A 25,217-nucleotide genomic window follows, 5' to 3' on the forward strand; every position below is an offset into this window, starting at 1 on the left:
CGGGACGCAAATGCGACTGGCCTTTCCGAGCCATTTGGTAACTTGTGTGAGAGTACAGCTCCAATACCATAAGGGGAAGCATCACAAGCTAGACGAAGAGGTAGCGTTGGGTTGAAGTGAGCCAACACTTCCTCAGAGGTAATCAACGCCTTGCTTCTGCGAAAGGCCTTCTTACAGTCCTCGCTCCACTTCCATGGTACTTCTTTCCGCAACAGAGCATTCAGCGGATGCAGCACCGTGGATAGATTTGGCAGAAACTTATGGTAATAATTAATCAACCCCAGAAACGACCTCAACTGTGATACATTTTCCGGAGCGGGGGCCTTCACGACCGCTTCGATCTTGTCAGGTGACTTGTGCAGCCCCTCTTGGTCAATGACATGACCGCAGTACGAGATCCGTTTCTGGAAGAACTCACATTTCTGGCGATTAACTCGAAGGCCATATTCCTTCAACCTGGTGAGCACCAGTTTCAAATTTGTGAGGTGTTCCTCCTCGTCTTCTCCCGTAATCAGGATATCGTCCAAGTAACACTGAGTGCTTGGAATACCCTGTAAGACCTGCTCCATGGCCCTCTGCCAAATTGCTGGAGCCGAAGCTACTCCAAAAACCAGTCTATTATATCGATACAAGCCTCTGTGCGTGTTGATTGTGAGATACTGGCGTGACTCTTCCTCGACCTCCATCTGTAAATATGCGTGTGCCAGGTCTATCTTGGTGAAGTGTTTCCCGCCAGACAATGAAGCAAAGATATCCTCAATCCGCGGAAGCGGGTATTGTACCGTGTGAAGCACCGGATTAACTGTGATCTTGAAGTCTCCGCAGATGCGGACCTTCCCTGGTCCCCCTGGCTTGTTACTTGATGAAGACTTCATGACGGGAACAATGGGCGTGGCCCACTCACTCCAGTCCATCTTCGACAGTACCCCTGCACGTTCAAGCTCCTCCAGTTCTGCCTCCACAGCAGGTCGTATCGCTATGTTCTGCAATCTTGATTTTTGCCTTAATTCCTCTCAGTGTTCCCAGTCCCTGCTGGAATACCTCTTTAGCCTCGTCCAATATTCTGGACAACCGTTCAGGTTTGACATCTTTCTTTCCGAAATCTACCGTCATTGTGTTTAGTGAGTGCCAGTCTATCTTTATTTTCCTGATCCACTCCCATCCCAGAAGTGGTGGACCTCCCTCGGGTAGTACATATAAGTCCATTCCTTGGTGATCTTTGCCCTTGTGTCTCACCTTGACTTTTATCTTTCCGATGGGGTATACTTTATGCCCCGTGTATGTCTGCAATACTATCTCCGTATCCCGTAGGGGAATAGGTTTGAATAACTTTTTGTAATCTTGTTTATTCATGACCGTCAACGACTTTTGCAATCTGCAGTGTGACCCAGATAGTTTGTCGGTCAGCTTCTTTACTCACATTGTGAATCCTCAGACTACCCAGTTCCTTGCTGTTGGGGTCTGAATCCGAATTCAGTTCATCTGGACTCTTCACAGTCACCTTATGTACCTTTCTGTACTTCTTCTGCGGTGACTTATTGTTGCTGATCTTCTTTCCTGACCGGCATACTTTAGCTATGTGACCAAGTTTGCCACATTTTCTACATTCCTGGTTTTTAAACCAGCATTGGTTCTGGTCGTGTGTTGTCTTCCCACAACGGTAACATTTCGTTGTACCCGAAGTCATTTGATCCACACTGAGTACCGCTGTCTTCAGCTGCATTTCCGCCGTGCCTCTCGCTGCGGCTTCGTGCGATGCTGCAATAAGGACAGCCTTATCAAGTGTAAGATCGTTCTCTTCGAGCAGTCGCTTTTGTGTTCCTTCCTTCGACATCCCGCACACGAACTTGTCTCTCAGTGCCTCTGTCAGATTTACCCCAAACTGACAGTATTTTGCTCGCCTACGCAGTTCAACCAGGTACTCCGCGTTGCTTTCCTCCTTTAGTTGCGCTCTCCCGTAAAATTTAGCTCGTTCTGCTAACATCAGCGGTGTGGGGTTCACATGATCCTTCAGGACAGCAACAATATTGGCGAAAGACTGATCCGCCGGTTTAGCTGGTGATAGAAGATGCTTCAATAACCCGTATGTCTTCGCACCCATTGAGTTTAGTAAGGTTAGAGCTTTATCATAATTTGCTATCTTATTGACCTTACAATATATCTCGATGCGTTCTACATACGTGGTCCAATCTTCCACATCAGAATCGAATTCGTTGATGTTGCCATGCTTAGGCATCTTCACAATCTTCCTGAGAAACAACAACGACATTTTTCTTTAACTTTTTTTTTCCAAAAATGGCGGTTTCCCGCGCTTGTCTTCTTCCCCGCCCACTTTCAAAATGGCGGTTTCCCGCTCCTGTCTTCTTCTCCGCCTACTGGCGGGAGGGGTAAGCTTTTCCCTCGGGCGACGACCGCTGGCTTTCGGGGTCCGCAGCCTGCGCGCCGGCTTCAGTGCGTTCTTTGTTCCCTTTTCTCGGCAGGGCAACCGGCGCTGGGGACAACCCGTTGACGGCGAACAGTTCCAGCCGCTGGCTGAATCTCCTCGGTCTCCCTCGCTCGGCTCTGTCTCTCCCGCTCGCTTGGGCTCTGTCTCTCCCTCAGCGGCTTCCAATCGCGCATCCCAGCCCTCTCACAGTCCGGTCCTTTCCTCCCCCGGCTGCGGCTGAGTTCTCCGTGGTTTCTTATTTTTATTTCTTCCCGCGCCTTACGATCCCGGTCGCAGCGCCTCGCGGCCTCGGTAGCTGCCCGGCCTTTCGCCGGTCGCGGTCGAGCTGTCTCACGGCGCTGTTGCGTCTCCCAGCCCGCTTGTAGCCCGGTCTCTCACACCGGCTGCGTTCCCGCTGGTAGCCCGGTCTCTCACACCGGCTGCGTTCCCGCTTGCACTGCGGCTTCCGTGCCCCACGCTGCCACAGTGTCAGCGCCTCTGGGCCCGACTTCTGTCCGGCTCCTTTCCCCCCGACCGTGGTCGAGTTCACCGCCCTTCCTCCGTTCTTTTTTTTTAATTTTCCCCCTACTCACAGTCAACGTGGCCGACTTGCTTCTCGTGGCTGATCGGCTCACTCACCACCGTGGCAGAAGGGACGATCACTGCCTGTTGCTGATGGAAGGATTCGTGTCTGAATTCTTCCTTCTTCCTTGCTCTGCAGACTCGAGTCTTCTCTCAGCAGAATGACGAGGGCGGGTGCCTCCTCTCGACGCTCTTTAACTGCTTCGGATGTTTCGCTGCCGCAGGGTAAGATCGAACTCGTCGCCACTGTAAAGTCTGTGGGTTATATGGTGAATTAATACACAGACTACAAGAGTAACTTTAACAGGACTTCACTATTCGAAGGTCAGGGTGAATCTGCCCAATCAATCCTTACACAGCACTTATATACCGTTTTGGTCACCACCGGTATTACAGTATACAGTAGCCAAGACAAAGTAGTGCAACCCTTAAAATAGTTCTCTTAAAGGTGGAACGTTACATACACTACACAAACTACTACCTCCTAAGTCCTCACTCCAAACTCCTAACCCCAAACTGCAAACACCTAACCCCAAACTGCTAACTCCAAACTCCTATCTCCAAACTCCTAACTGCTAACTCCAACCTCCAAACTCCTCTCTCCAAACTCCGAACTCCTAACCCCCAACTGCTAACTCCAAACTCCTAACTACTAACTCCTAACTCCTAACTCCAAACTCCTAACTCCTAACTCCTACGTCCTAACTCCAAACTCCTAACCCCAAACTGCAAACTCCTAACCCCAAATTGCTAACTCCTAACTCCTTACTCCTAACTCCAAGCTGCTAACTCCTAACTCCTAACTCCAAACTCCAAACACCAAACTCCTAACTGCTAATTCCAACCTCCAAACTCCTAACTCCAAACTCCTAACTCCTAACTCCTAACTCCTAAATCCTGATTCCTAACTCCAAACTCCAAACTCCAACTCCTAACTCCTAACTCCAAACTCCTAACTGCTTACTCCAAACTCCTAACTCCAAACTCCTAACTCCTAACTACTAAATCCTAACTCCGAACTCGTATCTCCTAACTCCAATCTCCAAACGCCAAACTCCTATCTCCAAACTCCTAACTCCTAACTCCTAACTCCGAACTCCAAACTCCTCACTCCAAACTCCTAACTCATAACTCCAAACTCCTAACTCCTAACTCCTAACACCTAACTGCTTACTCCAAACTCCTAACTCCAAACTCCTAACTCGTAACTCCTAAATCTTAACTCCTAACTCGTAGCTCCTAACTCCAATCCCCAAACGCCAAACTCCTATCTCCAAACTCCTAACTCCAAACTCCAAACTCCAAACTCCTAACTGCTAACTCCGAACTCCTAACTCCGAACTCCTAACTCCTAACTCCAATCTCCAAATGCCAAACTCCTAACTCCTAAATCCAAACTCCAACTCCTAACTCCAAACTGCAAACTCCTAACTCCAAATTCAAAACTCCTAACTCCAACCTCCAAACTCCTAACTCCAAACTCCTAACTCCTATATCCTAACTGCTAACTCCAAACTCCTAACTCCTAACTCCGAACTACAAACTCCTAAGTCCTAACTCCAAACTCTTAAGCCCAAACGGCAAACTCCTAACCCCAAACTGCTAACTCCAAACTCCTAACTCCAAACTCCTAACTGCTAACTCCAACCTCCAAACTCCTATCTCCAATCTCCAAACTTCTAACTCCTAACTGCTAACTCCAAACTCCTAACTCCTAACTCCTAACTCCTACGTCCTAACTCCAAACTCCTAACCCCAAACTGCAAACTCCTAACCCCAAATTGCTAACTCCTAACTCCAAGCCGCGAACTCCTAACTCCAAACTCCAAACTCCAAACTCCTAACTGCGAACTCCAACCTCCAAACTCCTATCTCCAAACTCCTAACTCCTAACTCCTAACTGCTAACTCCAAACGCCTAACTCCGAACTCCTAAATCCTAACTCCAAACTCCTAACTCCTAACTCCTACGTCCTAACTCCAAACTCCTAACACCAAACTGCAAACTCCTAACCCCAAACTGCTAACTCCTAACTCCTGACTCCTAACTGCTTACTCCAAACTCCTAACTCCTAACTCCAAGCTCCTAATTCCTAACTCCTAAGTCCTAAACTCCTAACTCCAAACTCCAAACTCCTAACTCCAAACTCCTAACTGCTTACTCCAAGCTCCTAACTCCAAACAACTAACTCCTAACTCCTACGTCCTAACTCCGAACTCCTAACCCCTAACTGCAAACACCAAACCCCAAACTGCTAACTCTACACTCCTAACTCCAAACTCCTAACTGCTAACACCAACCTCCAAACTCCTAACTCCTAACTGCTAACTCCAAACTCCTAAGTCCGAACTCCTAACTCCAAACTCCTAACTGCTAACTCCTAACTGCTAACTCCAAACTCCTAAATCCTAACTCCTAACTCCAAACTCCTAACTCCAAACTCCTACGTCCTAACTCCAAACTCCTAACACCAAACTCCAAACTCCTAAGTCCAAACTCCTAACTCCAAACTCCTAACTGCTAACTCCTAACTGCTAACTCCAAACTCCTAAATCCTAACTCCGAACTCCAAACTCCTAACTCCAAACTCCTACGTCCTAACTCCAAACTCCTAACACCAAACTGCAAACTCCTAACCCCAAACTGCGAACTCCAAACTCCTAACTCCTAACTGCTTACTTCAAACTCCTAACTCCTAACTCCAAACTCCTAACTCCTAACTCATAAGTCCTAACTCCTAACTCCAAACTCCAAACTCCTAACTCCTAACTCCTAACTCCAAACTCCAAACTCCTAACTCCTAACTCCTAACTCCAAACTCCTAACTGCTTCCTCCAAACTCCTAACTCCTATCTCCAAACTCCTAACTCCTAACTCCTAAATCCTAACTCCTAACTCGTATCTCCTAACTCCAATCTCCAAACGCCAAACTCCTATCTCCAAACTCCTAACTCCAAACTCCTAACTCCTAACTCCAAACTCCAAACTCCAAACTCCAAACTCCTAACTCCAAACTCCAAACTGCTTACTACAAACTCCTAACTGCTTCCTCCAAACTCCTAACTCCTATCTCCAAACTCCTAACTCCTAACTCCTAAATCCTAACTCCTAACTCGTATCTCCTAACTCCAATCTCCAAACGCCAAACTACTATCTCCAAACTCCTAACTCCAAACTCCTAACTCCAAACTCCAAACTCCAAACTCCAAACTTCTAATTGCTAACTCCGAACTCCTAACTCCAATCTCCAAACGCCAAACTCCTAACTCCTAAATCCAAACTCCAACTCCTAACGCATAACTCCAAACTGCGAACTCCTAACTCCAAATTCCAAACTCCTAACTCCAACCTCCAAACTCCTAACTCCAAAATCCTAACTCCTATATCATAACTGCTAACTCCAAACTCCTAACTCCTAACTGCTAACTCCGAACTCCTAACTCCTAAGTCCTAACTCCAAAGTCTTAAGCCCAAACGGCAAACTTCTAACCCCAAACTGCTAACTCCAAACTCCTAACACCAAACTCCTAACTGCTAACTCCAACCTCCAAACTCCTATCTCCAAACTCCAAACTCCTAACTCCTAACTGCTAACTCCAATCTCCTAACTCCTAACTCCTAACTCCTAACTCCAAACTCCTAACTCCTAACTCCTACGTCCTAATTCCAAACTCCTAACCCCAAACTGCAAACTCCTAACCCCAAATTGCTAACTCCTAACTCCTAACTCCAAGCTGCTAACTCCTAACTCCTAACTGCTAACTCCAACCTCCAATCTCCTATCTCCAAACTCCTAACTCCTAACTCCAAACTCCTAACTCCTAACTCCTACGTCCTAACGCCAAACTCCTAACACCAAACTGCAAGCTCCTAACCCCAAACTGCTAACTCCTAACTCCTAACTCCTAACTCCAAGCTGCTGGCTCCTAACTCCTAACTCCAAACTCCAAACTCCTAACTCCTAACTCCAAACTCCTAACTGCTTACTCCAAACTCCTAACTCCTAACTCCGAACTCCTAACTCCTAACTCCTAACTCCTAACTCCAAACTCTTAACCCCAAATGGCAGTCTCCTAACACCAAACTGCAAACTCCTAACCCCAAATTGCTAACTCCTAACTCCTAACTCCAAACTACAAACTCCAAACTCCTAACTGCTAACTCCAACCTCCAATCTCCTATCTCCAAACTCCAAACTCCTAACTCCTAACTCCTAACTCCTAAATCCTGATTCCTAACTCCAAACTCCAAACTCCAACTCCTAACTCCTAACTCCAAACTCCTAACTGCTTACTCCAAACTCCTAACTCCAAACTCCTAACTCCTAACTACTAAATCCTAACTCCTAACTCGTATCTCCTAACTCCAATCTCCAAACGCCAAACTCCTATCTCCAAACTCCTAACTCCTAACTCCTAACTCCAAACTCCAAACTCCTCACTCCAAACTCCTAACTCATAACTCCAAACTGCAAAAACCTAACCCCAAACTGCTAACTCCTAACTCCTAACTGCTAACTCCAAACTCCTAACTCCTAACTCCAAACTCATAATTACTAACTCCTAAGTCCTAACTCCAAACTCCTAACCCCAAACTGCAAACTCCGAACCCCAAACTGCTAACTCCTAACTCCTAACTCCAAACTGCTAACTCCTAACTCCTAACTCCTAACCCGAAACTGCAAACTCCTAACCCCTAACTCCAAACTGCTAACTCCTAACTCCTCAGTCCTAACTCCAAACTCTTAACTCCAAACTGCTAACTCCTAACTCCTAACTCCTAACTCCAACCTCTAAACTCCTATCTCCAAACTCCTAACTTCTAACTGCTAACTCCAAACTCCTAACTCCTAACGCCTAACTCCTAACGCCTAACTCCTAACTCCTAAGTGCTAACTCCAAACTCCTAACCCAAAATTGCAAACTCCTAACACCAAACTGCTAACTCTTAACTCCTAACTTATAACTCCAAACTTCTAACTCCTAACTCCTAACTCCAAACTCCTAACTTCTAACCCGAAACTGCAAACTCCAAACCCCAAACTGCTAACTCCTAACACCTGACTCCGAACCCCAAACTGCTAACTCCTAACTCCTAACTCCAAAATCTTAACTCCTAACTCCTAACTCCAAACTGCTAACTCCTAACTCCGAACTCCAAACACCAAACAACAAACTCCTAACTCCAAACTCGTAACTCCTAACACCTAACTCCAAACTCGTAACTCCTAACACCTAACTCCAAACTCTAAACTCCAAACTCCTAACTCCTAACTCCAACCTCCAAACTCCTAACTCCAAGCTCCTAACTCTTAACTCCTAACTCCAATCTCCAAACACCAAACTCCTAACTCCAAACTCCTAACTCCAAACTCGTAACTGCTAACACCTAACTCCAAACTCAAAACTCAAAACTCCTAACTACTAACTCCAACCTCCAAACTCCTAACTCCAACTCCTAACTCCAAACTTCTAACTCCTAACTCCTAACTCCATCGTCCAAACTCCTATCTCCTAACTCCAAACTCCTAACTCCAAACTCCTAAGTCCTAACTTCTAACTCCTAACCCCAAACTGCAAACTCCTAACCCCAACTGCTAACTTCTAACTCCTAACTCCTAACTCCATCGTCCAAACTCCTATCTCCTAACTCCAAACTCCTAACTCCAAACTCCTAAGTCCTAACTTCTAACTCCTAACCCCAAACTGCAAACTCCTAACCCCAACTGCTAACTCCTAACTCCTAACTCCTAACTCCTAACAACAAACTGCTAACTCATAGCTCCTAAGTCCTAACTCCAAACTCCTAACTCCAAACTGCTAACTCCTAACTCCGAATTCCAAACCCCTAACTCCTAACTTCTAACTCCTAACCCATAATTCCTAACTCCAAACTCCTAACTCCTATGTCCTAACTCCTAACTCTGAACTCCTAAACCCAAACTGCAAACTCGTAACCCCAAACTGCTAACTCCTAACTCCTAACCCCAAACTGCTAACTCCTAAATCCTAACTTCTAACTCCAAACTGCTAACTCCTAACTCCAAACTCCAAACTCCTAACTTCTAACACCTAACAACTAACACCTAACACCTAACTCCAACCTCCTAACTCCTAACCCCAAACTCCTAACTCCAAAATCCTAATTCTAAACTCCTAACTCCTAACTCCAAACTCCAAACACCTAACTCCAAGTCTTAACCTCTAACACCTAACAACTAACACCTAACTCCTAACTCCAAACACCAAACGCTAAAATCCAATCTGCTAACTCCTAACTCCTAACTCCAAACTCCAAACTCCTAACTCCTAACTCCAAACTCCTAACTCCTAACCCCATATTCCTAACTCCAAACTCCTAACTCCTAACCCCAAGCTGCTAACTCCTAACTCCAAACTCCAAACTGCTAACTCCTAACTCCTAACTCCTAACTCCTAACTCCAAACTCCTAACTCCTAATTCCTAACTTCCAACTACTAACTCCTAACTCATAACTCCAAACTCCTAACTCCAAACTCCAAACGCAAAAATCCAAACTTCTAACTCCTCACTCCTAACTCCGCACTCCTAACTCCAAAATCCTAACTCCAATCTCCAAACACCTAACCCCTAACTCCTAACTCCTAACTCCAACCTCCAAACACCTAACTCCTAACTCCTAACTCCTAACTGCTAACTCCAATCTCCTAACTCCTAACTCATAACTCCAAACTCCTAACTCCTAAGTCCTAACTCCAAACTCCAAACTCCAAACTGCTAACTCCTAACTCCAAATGCCAAACTCCAAACTCCTAACTCCAATCTCCAAACGCCCAATTACTAACTCCTAACTCCTAACTCCAAACTCCTAACTCCAACATCCAAACACCTAACTCCAAACTCCTAACTCCTAACTCCAAACTCCTAACTCCAACATCCAAACACCTAACTCCAAACTCCAAACTCCTAACTCCTAACTCCTAACTCCTAACTCCAACCTCCAAACACCTAACCCCTAACTCCTAATTCCTAACTCCAACCTCCAAACACCTAACTCCTAACTCCTAACTCCTAACTGCTAACTCCAATCCCCTAACTCCTAACTCATAACTCCAAACTCCTAACTCCTAAGTCCGAACCCCAAACTCCTAACTCCAAATTCCTAAGTCCAAACTCGTAACTCCTAACTCCAAACTCCAAACACCAAAATCCAAATTGCTAACTCCTAACTCCTAACTCCAAACACTTAACTCCAAACTCCTAACTCCAAACCCCAAACTGCTAACTCCTAACTCCAAACTGCTAGCTCCTAACTCCTAACTCCAAACTCCAAACTCCAAACTCCTAACCTCTAACTCCAAACTCGTAACTTCTAACTCCTAACTCCTAATTCCTACCTCCTAACTCACAACTCCAAACTCCTAACTCCAAATTCCAAACGCAAAAATCTAAACTCCTAACTCCAACCTCCAAACTCGTAACTCCTAACTCCTCTCTACTAACTCCTAGCTCCTAACTCCAAACTCCTAACTCCTAACTCCAATATCCAAACGCCAAATTTCTAACTCCTAACTCCAAACTCCTAACTCCGATCTTCAAACTCGTAGATCCTAACACCTAACTCCAAACTCTAACATCCAAACTAATAACTCCTAACTCCAACTTCCAAACTCCTAACTCCGAACTCCATACTCCTAACTCCTAACTCCTAACTCCTAACTCCACACTCCAAACTCCTAACTCCTAACTCCTAGCTCCTAAGACCTAACTCCAAACTCCTAACCCCAAACTGCAAACTCCTAACCCCAGCTGCTAACTCCTAACTCCTAACACCAAACTGCTAACTCATAACTCCTAACTCCTAACTCCAATCTCCAAAAGCCAAATTTCTAACTCCAAACTCCAAACTCCTAACTCCTAACTCCAAACTCCTAACTCCTAACTCCAAACTCGTAACTCCTAACAGCTAACTTATAACTCCAAACTTGTATTTACTAACAGCTAACTCCAAACTCTAAACTCCATATTCCAACCTCCAATCTCCTAACTCCAAACTCCAAACACCTAACTCCTAACTCCTAACTCCATACTCCAAACTCCAAACTCCAAACTCCTAACTCCTAAGTCCTAACTTGAAACTCCTAACCCCAAACTCCTAACTCCAACCTCCAAACACCTAACTCCAAACTCCAAACTCCTAACCCCTAACTCCTAACTCCAAACTCCAAACGTCAAAATCCAAACTACTAACTCCTAACTCCTAACTCCTAACTCCTAAATCCTAACTCCTAACTTCTAACAACAAACAACTAACACCTAACACCTAACTCCTAAATTCTAACACCTAACAACTAACACCTAACACCTAACTCCAAACTCCTAACTCCAAACTGCTAACTCCTAACTCCAAATGCCAAACTCCAAACTCCTAACTCCAATCTCCAAACGCCCAACTACTAACTCCTAACTCCTAACTCCAAACTCCGAACTGCTAACTCCAATCCCCTAACTCCTAACTCATAACTCCAAACTCCTAACTCCTAAGTCCTAATTCTAAACTCCTAACTCCAAACTGCTAACTCCTAACTCCAAATGCCAAAATCCAAACTCCTAACTCCAATCTCCAAATGCCCAACTCCTAACTCCTAACTCCTAACTCCAAACTCCTAACTCCAAACTCCTACGTCCTAACTCCAAAATCCTAACTCCAAACTCCTAACTCCTAACTCCAAACACAAAACGCCAAAATCCAAACTATTAACTCCTAACTTCTAACACCAAACTCCTAACTCCTAACCCCAAACTCCTAACTCCTAAGTCCAAACTCCTAACTCCTAACTCCAAACTCCAAACGCCAAAATCCAAACTGCTAACTCCTAACTCCAAACTCCTAACTCCAAACTCCTAACTCCAAACCCCAAATTCCTAACTCCAAACTCCTAACTCCAAACTCCTAACTCCTAACCACAAACTGCTAACTCCTAACTCCCAACTCCAAACTGCTAACTCCTAACACCTAGCTCCAAAATCCGAACTCCAAACTGCTAACCTCTCACTCCAAACTCATAACTTCTAACTCCTAACTCCTAATCGTAACTCATAACTCCAAACTCCTAACTCCAAACTCCTAACTCCAACCTCCAAACACCTAACTCCTAACCCCAAACTCCTAACTCCTAACTCCAAACTCCTAACTCCTAACTGCTAACTCATAATTCCTAACTCCAAACTCCTAACTCCTAAGTCCTAACTCCAAACTACTAACCCCAAACTGCAAACTCCTAACCCCAAACTGCTAATTCCAAACTCCCAGCTCCTAACTCCAAACTGCTAATTCCTAACTCCAACCTCCAAACTCCTATCCCCTAACACCAAACTCGTAACTTCTAACTCCTAACACCTAATCGTAGCTCATAACTCCAAACTCCAAACTCCTAACTCCTAACTCCTAACTCCTCACTCCTAACTCCTAAATCCTAACTCCAAACACCTAACTCCTAACTCCAATCTCCAAACGCCAAATTTCTAACTCCAAACTCCAAACTCCTAACTCCAAACTCGTAACTCATAACACCTAACTCCAAACTCCTATTTCCAAACTCCAAACTCCCAGCTCCGAACTCCAAAACGCCAAACACCTAACTCCAAACTCCTAACTCCAAACTCCAAACGCCTAACACCTAACTCCTAACTCCAAACCCCTAAGTCCTAAGTCCTAACTCCTAACTTCAAACACCGAACTCCAAACTCCTAACTCCTAACTCCGAATTCCTAATTCCTAACTCCAAACTCCTAACTCCAAAGTGCTAACTCCTAACTCCAAATTCCAAACGCCGAACTCCTAACTCCTAACTCCTAACTCCAAACTGCTAACTCCTAACTCCAAACACCAAACTCCAAACTCCCAACCCGAAACTGCAAACTCCAAACCCCAAACTCCTAACTCCTAACTCCTAACTTCTAACACCAAACAACTAACACCTAACTCCGAATTCCTAATTCCTAACTCCTAACTCCTAAATCCAAACTCCACACTCCTAACTCTGAAGCCCTAACTCCAAACTCCTAACTCCAAAGGGCTAACTCCTAACTCCAAATTCCAAACTCCAAACTCCTAACTCCTAACTCCTAACTCCTAACTCCAAACTCCTAACGCCAAACTCCAAACTCCTAACTCCTAACACCAAACTCCTAACTCCTAACCCCAAACTGCTAACTCCAAACTCCTAACTCCAAACTCCTAAATCCTAACTCCTAACCCCAAACTCCTAACTCCTAACTCCAAAATCCTAACTCCTGACTCCTAACTCCTAACACCAAACTCCTAACTCCAAACTCCTAAATCCTAACTCCTAACTCCAAACTCCAAACGCCAAAATCCAAACTCCTAAATCCTAACTCCAAACTCCTAATTTCTGACACCTAACGCCTAACTCCAAACACCTAACTTCAATCTCCTAACTCCTATATCCAAACTCCTAAATCCTAACTCCTAAATCGTAGCTCCTAACTCTAAACTCCTAACTCCTAACTCCTGACTCCAATCTCCAAACGCCAAAATCCAAACTACTAACTCCTAACTCCTAACTCCAAACGCCTAACACCTAACTCCAAACTCCTATCTCCAAACTCCAAACTCCCAGCTCCTAACTCCAAAACGCCTAACACCTAACTCCTAACTCCTAACCCCAAACTGCTAACTCCTAACTCCAAACTGCTAACTCCTAACTCCTAACTCCAAACCCCAAACTCCTAACCACTAACTCCAAACTCGTAACTTCTAACTCCTAACTCCTAACTCCTAACTCCTAACTTATAACTCCAAACTCCTAACTCCAACCTCCAAACTCCTAACTCCTAACTCCTCACTCCTAACTCCTAGATCCTAACTCCTAGCTCCTAACTCTAAGCTCCTAACTCCAAACTCCACTCTCCAAACGCCAAATTTCTAACTCCAAACTCCAAACTCCGAACTCCTAACTCCTAACTCCAAACTCCTAACTCCTAACTCCAAACTCGTAACTCCTTACAGCTAAGTCCTAACTCCAAACTCGTAACTCCTAACAGCTAACTCCAAACTCTAAACTCCAAACTCCTAACTCCTAACTCCAACCTCCTAACTCCTACCTCCAAACTCCTAACTCCTAACTCCTAACTCCATACTCCAAACTCCTAACTCCAAACTCCTAACTCCAAATTCCAAACTCCTAACTCCTAACTCCAATCTCCTAACTCCGAACTCCTAACTGCTAACTCCAAACTCCTAACTCCTAACTCCTAACTCCAAACTCACAACTCCTAACTCCTAAGTCCTAACTCCAAACTCCTAACCCCAAACTGCCAACTCCTAACCCCAAACTGCTAACTCCTAACTCCAAACTCCTAACTCCTAACTCCTAACTCCTAACACCGAATTCCAAACTCCTAAATCCTAACTCCTAACTACAAACTTCTAACTCCGAACTCCTAACTGCTAACTCCAAACTCCTAACTCCTAACTCCAAACTCCTATCTCCTAACTCCTAAGTGCTAACTCCAAACTCCTAACCCAAAACTGCCAACTCCTAACCCCAAACTGCTAACTCTTAACTCCTAACTCCAAACTGCTAACTCCTAACTCCTAAATCCTAACTCCAAACTCCTACTCCAAACTGCAAACTCCTAACCCCAAACTGCTAAATCCAACACCTAACTCCAAACTGCTAACTCCTAACTCCAAATTCCTAACTCGTAACTCCTAGAAGTTCAATGCCACCGTCACCTTCACTTCCACTGACAGAGACGTCCTGCACCTCAGCTTTGGCCGCAGATCTCGGCGAAGCAGGTGGCAGATCTCTGCAATCACCTCCTTTCGGAATCGGAGCCTTTTAACACATCGCGCGGCATTCATGTTTAGGTAGGAGCGCTGCTGGCGGTATAGCCTGACTGGGTAAGGCCTACGTGGCCGACGCCTGTAGCCCCCTCTGCCTCTAGCCAGGGCTGCCCCTCTCACAATGCGTCTGCGAGCCCTACGGACATGGAGCTGCAGCTCCGCGTTGGCACCCCATGCAACCCCCATCAAATCCTGGCAACCACTCAAATTTCCAAAAGGCCACTTGCAGCGCTCTGGCCTGAGTCCAAAAATACCTGAGCTCTTGCTGCTTGAAACCAGTTAGCTATCCTCCTTGTTGTGTCTCCAGAAATGCGTTGCACAAGAGTGTTTTCTGAAAAAAGGCTGGCCTTTATACTGGAGAGCGCGTCCCCTTTAATTTGCGCCCCCCGGGGCCCGCGCTGGTTGTGTTGCGTTCCTTTTTCCAAACGCTCCGGCCGCCAGCCGCACAATGGGGCGGTCCGACTGAAGTTTGGAATCGGGGCGCACAAAGGGCGTTGCACGAGGATGTGACGTCATTTTCTGCGCGCGCATCCGGGCGGGCGCTAAACTTTGCGCCGGCGCTAACGGGCAACTTAATTTGGGGCGGGGCGCAAACTGCGCTGCGCACGGGCGCTACACGCATAGCGCCCGAAAATCACTATCCCTTAAGGCGCTAACTGCTGGCGCTATCAACTGAAAATCGAGCCCCTAACTCCTAACTCTAAACTGCTAACTCCAAACTCCTAACTCCTAACTCCAAACTCCTAACTCCTAACTCCTAAGTCCTAACTCCAAACTCCTAACCCTAAACTGCAAACTACTAACCCCAAACTGCTAACTCCTAACACCTAACTCCAAACTGCTAACTCCTAACTCCTAATTCCTAATTCGAAACTCCTAAATCCATACTCCAAAATCCTAACTCCTAACTCCAACTTCCAAACTCCTAACTCCAAACTTCTAACTCCAAACTCCTAACTCGTAACTGCTAACTCATAATTCCTAACTCCAAACTCCGAACTCCTAAGTCCTAACTCCAAACTCCTAACTCCATACTCCAAACTCCTAACTCCTAACTCCAACTTCCAAACTCGTAACTCCAAACTCTGAACTCATAACATCTAACTGCTAACTCCAAACTCCTAAGTGCTAACTCCTAGCTCCAACTCCTAACTCCTAACCCCAAACTGCTAAGTCCTAACTCCTAACTCCCAACTGCTCACTACTAACTCCTAACTCCAAACTCCAAACTCCTAACTCCTAACTCCAAACTCCTAACTCCTAACCCCAAACTCCTAAGTCCTAACTCCTAACTCCAAACTGCTAACTCTTAACTCTTAACTCCATACTCCAAACTCCTAACACCTAACTCCTAAATCCACACGCCTAACTCCCAGCTCCTAAGTCCTAGCTCCAAACTCCTAACACCAAACTCCTAACTCCTAACCCCAAACTCCTAACCCCAAACTCCTAACTCCAATCTCCTAAATCTTAACTCCTAACTCCAAACGCCAAAATCCAAACTCCTAACCCCAAACTCCAAACCCCAAACTCCTAACTCCAAACTCCTAAATCCTAACTCCTAACTCCAAACTCCAAATGCCAAAATCCAAACTCCTAACTCCTAACTCCAAACTGCTAACTCCGAACTCCAAACTCCTAACTCCTAACCCCAAACTCCTAACTCCTAACCCCAAACTCCTAAATCCTAACTCCTAACCCCAAACTCCTAACTCCAAACTCCTAACTCCTAACTCCTAACTCCAAACTCCTAACTCCTAACTCCTAAATCCTAACTCCTAACTCCTAACTCCAAACTCCTAACTCCTAACTCCAAACTCCTAACTCCTAACTCCTAAATCCTAACTCCTAACTCCTAACTCCAAACTCCTAACTCCAAACTCCTAACTCGTAACTCCTAACTCCAATCTTCAAATGCCAAACTCCTAACTCCATACTCCTAACTCGTAACTCCTAACTCCAAACTCCTAACTCCAAACTCCTAACTCCTAACTCCAACCTCCAAACTCCTAACTCCAAACTCCTAACTCCTAACTCCAAACTCCAAACTGCTAACTCCTAACTCCTAACTCCAATCTCCTAACTCCAAACTGCTATCTCCTAACTCCAAACTCCTAACTCCAAACTGCTAACTCCTAACTCCTAACTGCTAACTCCAAACTCCTAACTCCAAACTCCGAAAGCCAAAGTCCGAAGTACTAACTCCTAATTCCTAACTCCAAACACCTAACCCCAAACTGCAAACTCCTAACCCCAAACTGCAAACTCCTAACACCTAACTCCTAACTCCAAACTGCTAATTCCTAACTCCTAACACCAAACTGCAAACTCCTAACCCCAAACCTCCAACTCCAAACTCCAAACTGCTAACCCCTAACTCCTAACTCCTAACTCCAAACTCCAAACTCCTAACTCCAAACTCCGAAAGCCAAAATCCGAAGTACTAACTCCTAATTCCTAACTCCAAACACCTAACCCCAAACTCCAAACTCCTAATTCCTAACTCCAAACTCCTAACTCCTAACTCTAAACTGCTAACTCCAAACTCCTAACTCCTAACTCCAAACTCCTAACTCCTAACTCCTAAGTCCTAACTCCAAACTCCTAACCCTAAACTGCAAACTCCTAACCCCAAACTGCTAACTCCTAACACCTAACTCCAAACTGCTAACTCCTAACTCCTAAGTCCTAATCCCAAACTCCTAACTCCAAACTGCACACTCCTAACCCCAAACTCCTAACTCCAAACTCCTCACTCCTAACTCCTAACTGCTAACTCCAAACACCTAACTCCTAACTCCTAAGTCCTAATTCCAAACTCCTAACTCCAAACTGCTAAGCCTAACTCCAAATTCCAAACTCCTAACTCCTAACTCCTAACTCATAATTCCTAACTCCAAACTCCTAACTCCTAAGTCCTAACTGCAAACTCCTAACCCCAAACTGCACACTCCTAACCCCAAACTCCTCTCTCCAAACTCCTCACTCCTAACTGCTAACTCCAAACACCTAACTCCAAACACCTAACTCCTAACTCCTAACTCCAAACTCCTATCTCCTAACTCCTAAGTCCTAACTTCAAACACCTAAACCCAAACTGCAAACTCCTACCACCTAACTCCTAACTCAAAATTGCTAACTCCTTACTCCAAACACCTAACTCCTAACTCCAAACTGCTAACTCCTAACTCCAAACACCTAACTCCTAACTCCAAACTGCTAACTCCTAACTCCAAACACCTGTCTCCTAACTCCAAGCACCAAACTCGATGAATGAAAGATTTATTGAATCTCTGAATCACTGAAAAGAAGGATTCAGTGAAAAACTCGAAGAATGATCAATTCACTGAATCTCAGCATCACTGAAAACAAGGATCCACTGAAACATTCGATGAGTGAACAATTCATTGAATCGCTGAATTACTGAAAACAAGGATTCAATGAAACACTCGATGGATGAAAGATTCACTTCATCTCTGAATCACTGAAAGCAAGTATTCACTGAAAGAATCGGTGAGTGAATGATTCATTGAATCACTGAATCACTGAAAGCAAGGATTCACTGAAAGATTTGATTGAATCTCTGAATCACTGAAAGAGCTAATTGAATCTCTGAATCACTGAAACAAGGATTCACTGAAACACTCGATGAATGAAAGTTTTCACTAAATCTCTGAATCACTGAAAACAGGGATTCACTGAAAGATTTGATTGAATCTCTGGATCACTGAAAACAAGGATTCACTGAAACACTCGATGAATGAATAGTTAGTTGAATCGCTGAATCACTGAAAACAAGGATTCAATGAAACATTGGATGAATGAAAGATTCATTGAAGCTACGAATTACTGAAAACAAGGATTCAATGAAACATTGGACGAATGAAAGATTCATTAAAACTCCAAATTACTGAAATCAAGGACTTAATGAAAAACTCGATGAATGAAAGATTCACTTCATCTCTGAATCACTGAAAACCAGGATTCGCTTAAACACTCGATGAAAGATTAATTGTTTCTCTGAATCACTGAAAACAAGGATTCACTGAAACAGTCGATGAATGAAAGATTCATTGAATCTCTGAATCACTGAAAACAAGGATTCAGTGGAAAACACGAAGAAGGAACAACTCACGGAATCTCTGCAGCACTGAAAACAAGGATTCACTGAAACAATCGATGAGTGAACAATTCACTGAATCGCTGAATCACTGAAAACAAGGATTCAATGAAACACTCGATGGATGAAATATTCACTTCATCTCTGAATCACTGAAAGCAACTATTCACTGAAACACACGATGATTGAAAGATGCATTGAATCTCTGAATCACTCAGAACAATCATTCACTGAAACACTCGATGAATGAAAGTTTCATTGAATCTCTATAACACTGAAAAAAAGGATTCACTGAAACACTCGATGAATGAATGATTCATTGAATCTGAATCACTGAAAACAAGGATTCACTGAAAGAATCGATGAATGAAAGGTTAATTATTTCTCTGAATCACTGAAAACAAGGATTCACTGAAACAGTCGATGAATGAAAGATTCATTGAATCTCTAAATCACTGAAAACAAGGATTCAGTGAAAAACTCGAAGAATGAACAACTCACAGAATCTCTGCAGCACTGAAAACAAAGATTCACTGAAACAATCGATGAGTGGACAATTCATTGAATCGCTGAATCACTGAAAACAAGGATTCAATGAAACACTCAATGGATGAAATATTCACTAAATCTCTGAATCACGGAAAACAGGGATTCACTGAAAGATGTGATTGAATCTCTGAATCAATGACAATAAGGATTTACTGCAACACACGATAAATGAAAGATGCATTGAATCTCTGAATCACTGAAAATAAGGATTCTCTGAAACACCCGATGAATGAAAGATTCATTGAAACACTCAATCACTGAAAACAAGGATTCACTGAAACACCTGATGAATGAAAGATTCATTGAAACTATGAATCACTGAAAACAAGGATTCACTGGAAGAATCGATGAATGAAAGAGTAATTGTTTCTCTGAATCACTAAAAACAAGAATTCATTGAAACACTCGATGAATGAAAGATTTATTGAATCTCTGAATCACTGAAAACAAGGATTCATTGAAAAACTCGAAGAATGAACAATTCACTGAATCTCAGCATCACTGAAAACAAGGATTCACTGAAACAATCGATGAGTGAACAATTCATTGAACTGCTGAATTACTGAAAACAAGGATTCAATGAAACACTCGATGGATGAAAGATTCACTTCATCTCTGAATCACTGAAAGCAAGTATTCACTGAAACAATCGGTGAGTGAATGATTCATTGAATCACTGAATCACTGAAAGTAAGGATTCATTGAAACACTCGATGAATGAAAGCTTTCACTAAATCTCTGAATCACTGAAAACAGGGATTCACTGAAAGATTTGATTGAATTGCTGAATCACTGAAAATAACGATTCACTGAAACACTCGATGAATGAAAGATGCATTGAATCTCTAAATGTCTCAAAACAAGGATTCACTGAAACACTCGATGAATGAATAATTCATTGAATCGCTGAGTCACTGAAAACAAGGATTCAATGAAACATTGGAAGAATGAAAGATTCATTGAAACTACGAATTACTGAAAACAAGGATTCAATGAAACATTGGAAGAATGAAAGATTCATTGAAACTATGAATTACTGAAAACAAGGATTCAAAGAAACTTTGGAAGAATGAAAGATTCATTGAAACTCCGAATTACTGAAAACAAGGATTTAATGAAACATTGGAAGAATGAAGGATTCATTGAAAATCCGAAATACTGAAATCAAGGATTTAATGAAAAAGTCGATGAATGAAAGATTCACTTCTTCTCTGAATCTCTGAAAACAAGGATTCGCTTAAACACGCGATGACTGAATTATTCATTGAATATCTGAATCACTGAAAACAAGGATTCAGTGAAACACTCGATGAATGAAAGATTAATTGTTTCTCTGAATCACTGAAAACAAGGATTCATTGAAACAGTCGATGAATGAAAGATTAATTGAATCTCTGAATCACTGAAAACAAGGATTCAGTGGGAAACTCGAGAATGAACAACTCACGGAATATCTGCATCACTGAAAACAAGGATTCACTGCAACAATCGATGAATAAAAGTTTTCACTAAATCTCTGAATCACGGAAAACAGGGATTCACTGAAAGATTTGATTGAATCTCTGAATCACTGAAAATAAGGATTTACTGAAACACTCCATGATTGAAAGATGCATTGAATCTCTGAATCACTCAAAACAAGGATTCACTGAAACACACGATGAATTAAAGTTTCATTGAATCTCTATAAAACTGAAAAAAAGGATTCACTGAAACACTTGATGAATGAATGATTCATTGAATCTGAATCACTGAAAATAAGGATTCACTGAAAGAATCGATGAATGAAAGATTAATTGTTTCTCTGAATCACTGAAAAGAAGGATTCACTGAAACACTCGATGAGTGAATGATTCATTGAATCTCTGAATCACTCAAAACAAGGATTCGGTGAAACACTCGATGAATGAAAGATTCATTGAAACACTCAATCACTGAAAACAAGGATTCACTGAAAAACTGGAAGATTGAAAGTTTGGTTGAATCTCTGAATCACTGAAAACAAGGATTCACTTAAACACTCAAGTGAATGATTCATTGAATATCTGAATCACTGAAAACAAGGATTCACTTAAACAATCAATGAATGAAAGATTCTTTGAAACTCTGAATCAGTGAAGACAAGTATTCACTGAAACACTCGATGAATGAAAGATTCTTTGAAACTCTGAATCACTGAAAATAAGGATTCACTGAAACACTCACTGAATGAAAGAGTCATTGAATCTCGGAATCACTGAAAAACAGGGCTTCACCGAAACACTCGATGAATGAAAGATTCATTGAATATCTGAATCACTGAAAATAAGGATTCGCTTAAATACTCGATGAGTGAAAGATTCATTGAATATCTGAATCACTGAAAACAAGATTCACTGAAACACTCGATGAATCAATGATTCATTGAATCTGAATCACAGAAAACATGGATTCACTGAAAGAATCGATGAATGAAAGAATAATTGTTTCTCTGAATCACTGAAAGCAAGGATTCACTGAAACACTCGATGAATGAACGATTCATTGAATCTCTGCTTCACTGAAAACAAGGATTCACTGAAACATTCGATGAGTGAACAATTCATTGAATAGCTGAATCACTGAAAACAAGAATTCAATGAAACACTCGATGGATGAAAGATTCACTTCATCTCTGAATCTCTGAAAGCAAGGATTCGCTTAAACACGCGATGACTGAATTATTCATTGAATATCTGAATCACTGAAAACAAGGATTCACTGAAACACTCGATGAATGAAAGATTAATTGTTTCTCTGAATCACTGAAAACAAGGATTCATTGAAACAGTCGATGAATGAAAGATTCATTGAATCTCTGAATCACTGAAAACAAGGATACAGTGGGAAACTCGAAGAATGAACAACTCACGGAATCTCTGCATCACTGAAAACAAGGATTCACTGAAACAATCGATGAGTGGACAATTCATTGAATCGCTGAATCACTGAAAACAAGGATTCAATGAAACACTCGATGGATGAAATATTCACTTCCTCTCTGAATCACTGAAAGCAAGTATTCACTGAAAGAATCGGTGAGTGAATGATTAATTGAATCGCTGAATCACTGAAAACAAGGATTCACTGAAACACTCGATGAATAAAAGTTTTCACTAAATCTCTGAATCACGGAAAACAGGGATTCACTGAAAGATTTGATTGAATCACTGAATCACTGAAAATAAGGATTTACTGAAACACTCGATGATTGAAAGATGCATTGAATCTCTGAATCACTCAAAACAAGGATTCACTGAAACACACGATGAATTAAAGTTTCATTGAATCTCTATAAAACTGAAAAAAAGGATTCACTGAAACACTTGATGAATGAATGATTCATTGAATCTGAATCACAGAAAACAAGGATTCACTGAAAGAATCGATGAATGAAAGATTAATTGTTTCTCTGAATCACTGAAAAGAAGGATTCACTGAAACAGTTGATGAATGAAAGCTTCATTGAATCTCTGAATCAATGAAAACAAAGATTCAGTGAAACACTCGATGAGTGAATGATTCAATGAAACACTCAATCATTGAAAATAAGGATTCATTAAACACTCGATGAGTGAATGATTCATTGAATATCTGAATCACTGAATACAAGGATTCACTGAAACACTCGATGAATGAAAGTTTCATTGAAACTCTGAATCACTGAAAATAAGGATTCACTGAAACACTCACTGAATGAAAGAGTCATTGAATCTCGGAATCACTGAAAAACAGGGCTTCACCGAAACACTCGATGAATGAAAGATTCATTGAATATCTGAAGCACTGAAAATAAGGATTCGCTTAAACACTCGATGAGTGAAAGATTCATTGAATATCTGAATCACTGAAAACAAGATTCACTGAAACACTCGATGAATCAATGATTCATTGAATCTGAATCACAGAAAACATGGATTCACTGAAAGAATCAATGAATGAAAGAATAATTGTTTCTCTGAATCACTGAAAGCAAGGATTCACTGAAACACTCAATGAATGAACGATTCATTGAATCTCTGAATCACTGAAAACAAGGACTCATTGAAAAACTCGAAGAATGAACAATTCATTGAATCTCTGCTTCACTGAAAACAAGGATTCACTGAAACAATCGATGAGTGAACAATTCATTGAATAGCTGAATCACTGAAAACAAGGATTCAATGAAACACTCGATGGATGAAAGATTCACTTCATCTCTGGATCACAGAAAGCAAGTATTCACTGAAACAATCGGTGAGTGAATGATTCATTGATTCATTGAATCACTGAAAGCAAGGATTTACTGAAACACTCGATGAATGAAAGATTCACTTCATCTCTGGATCACAGAAAGCATGTATTCACTGAAACAATCGGTGAGTGAATGATTCATTGAATCACTGGATCACTGAAAACAAGGATTCACTGAAAGATTTGATTGAATCTCTGAATCACTGAAAAGAAGGATTCACTGAAACACTCGATGAATGAAAGATTCATTGAACCTGCATAACACTGAAAACAAGGATTCACTTAAACACTCGATGAGTGAATAATTTATTGAATATCTGAATCACTGAAAACAAGGATTCACTTAAACACTCGATGAGTGAATATTTTATTGAATATCTGAATCACTGAAAACAAGGATTCACTTAAACACTCGATGAGTGAATGATTCATTGAATATCTGAATCACTGAAAACAAGGATTCACTGAAACACTCGATGAATGAATGATTCATTGAACTTGAATCACTGAAAACAAGGATTCACTGAAAGAATCGATGAATGAAAGATTAATTGTTTCTCTGAATCACTGATAAGGAGGATTCAATGAAACACTCGATGGATGAAAGATTCACTTCATCTCTGAATCACTGAAGCAAGTATTCACTGAAACACTCGATGGATGAAGGATGCATTGAATCTCTGCTTCACTGAAAACAAGGATTCACTGAAACAATCGATGAGTGAACAATTCAATGAATAGCTGAATCACTGAAAACACGGATTCAATGAAACACTCGATGGATGAAAGATTCACTTCATCTCTGGATCACAGGAAGCAAGTATTCACTGAAACAATCGGTGAGTGAATGATTAATTGAATCACTGAATCACTGAAAACAAGGATTCACTGAAAGATTTGATTGAATCTCTGAATCACTGAAAACAAGGATTCACTGAAACACTCGATGAATGAATGATGCATTATATCGCTGAATCACTGAAAACAAGGATTCAATGAAACATTGGAAGAATGAAAGATTCATTGAAACTCCGAATAACTGAAAACAAGGATTCGCTGAAACACTCGACGAATGAAAGATTCATTGAATCTCTGAACCACTGAAAACAAGAATTCGCTTAAACAGTCGATGAGTGAATGATTCATTGAACATCTGAATCTCTGAAAACAAAGATTCACTGAAACACTCGATGAATGAAAGATTCACTTAATCTCAGAATCACTGAAAACAAGGATTCGCTTAAACACTCGATGAGTGTATGATTCATTGAATATCTGAATCACTGAAAACAAGGTTTCACTGAAACATTCGATGAATGAAAGCATGATTGAATCTGAATCACTGAAAACAAGGATTCACTGAAACAATCGATGAATGAAAGATTAATTCTTTCTCTGAATCACTGAAAACAAGGATTCACTTAAACACTGGATGA

Source organism: Somniosus microcephalus, chromosome 3 (assembly GCF_052327205.1).
Source record: "Somniosus microcephalus isolate GS21.2 chromosome 3, FLI_Smic_1.0, whole genome shotgun sequence".
In the NCBI taxonomy this organism is placed as follows: Eukaryota; Metazoa; Chordata; class Chondrichthyes; order Squaliformes; family Somniosidae; genus Somniosus; species Somniosus microcephalus.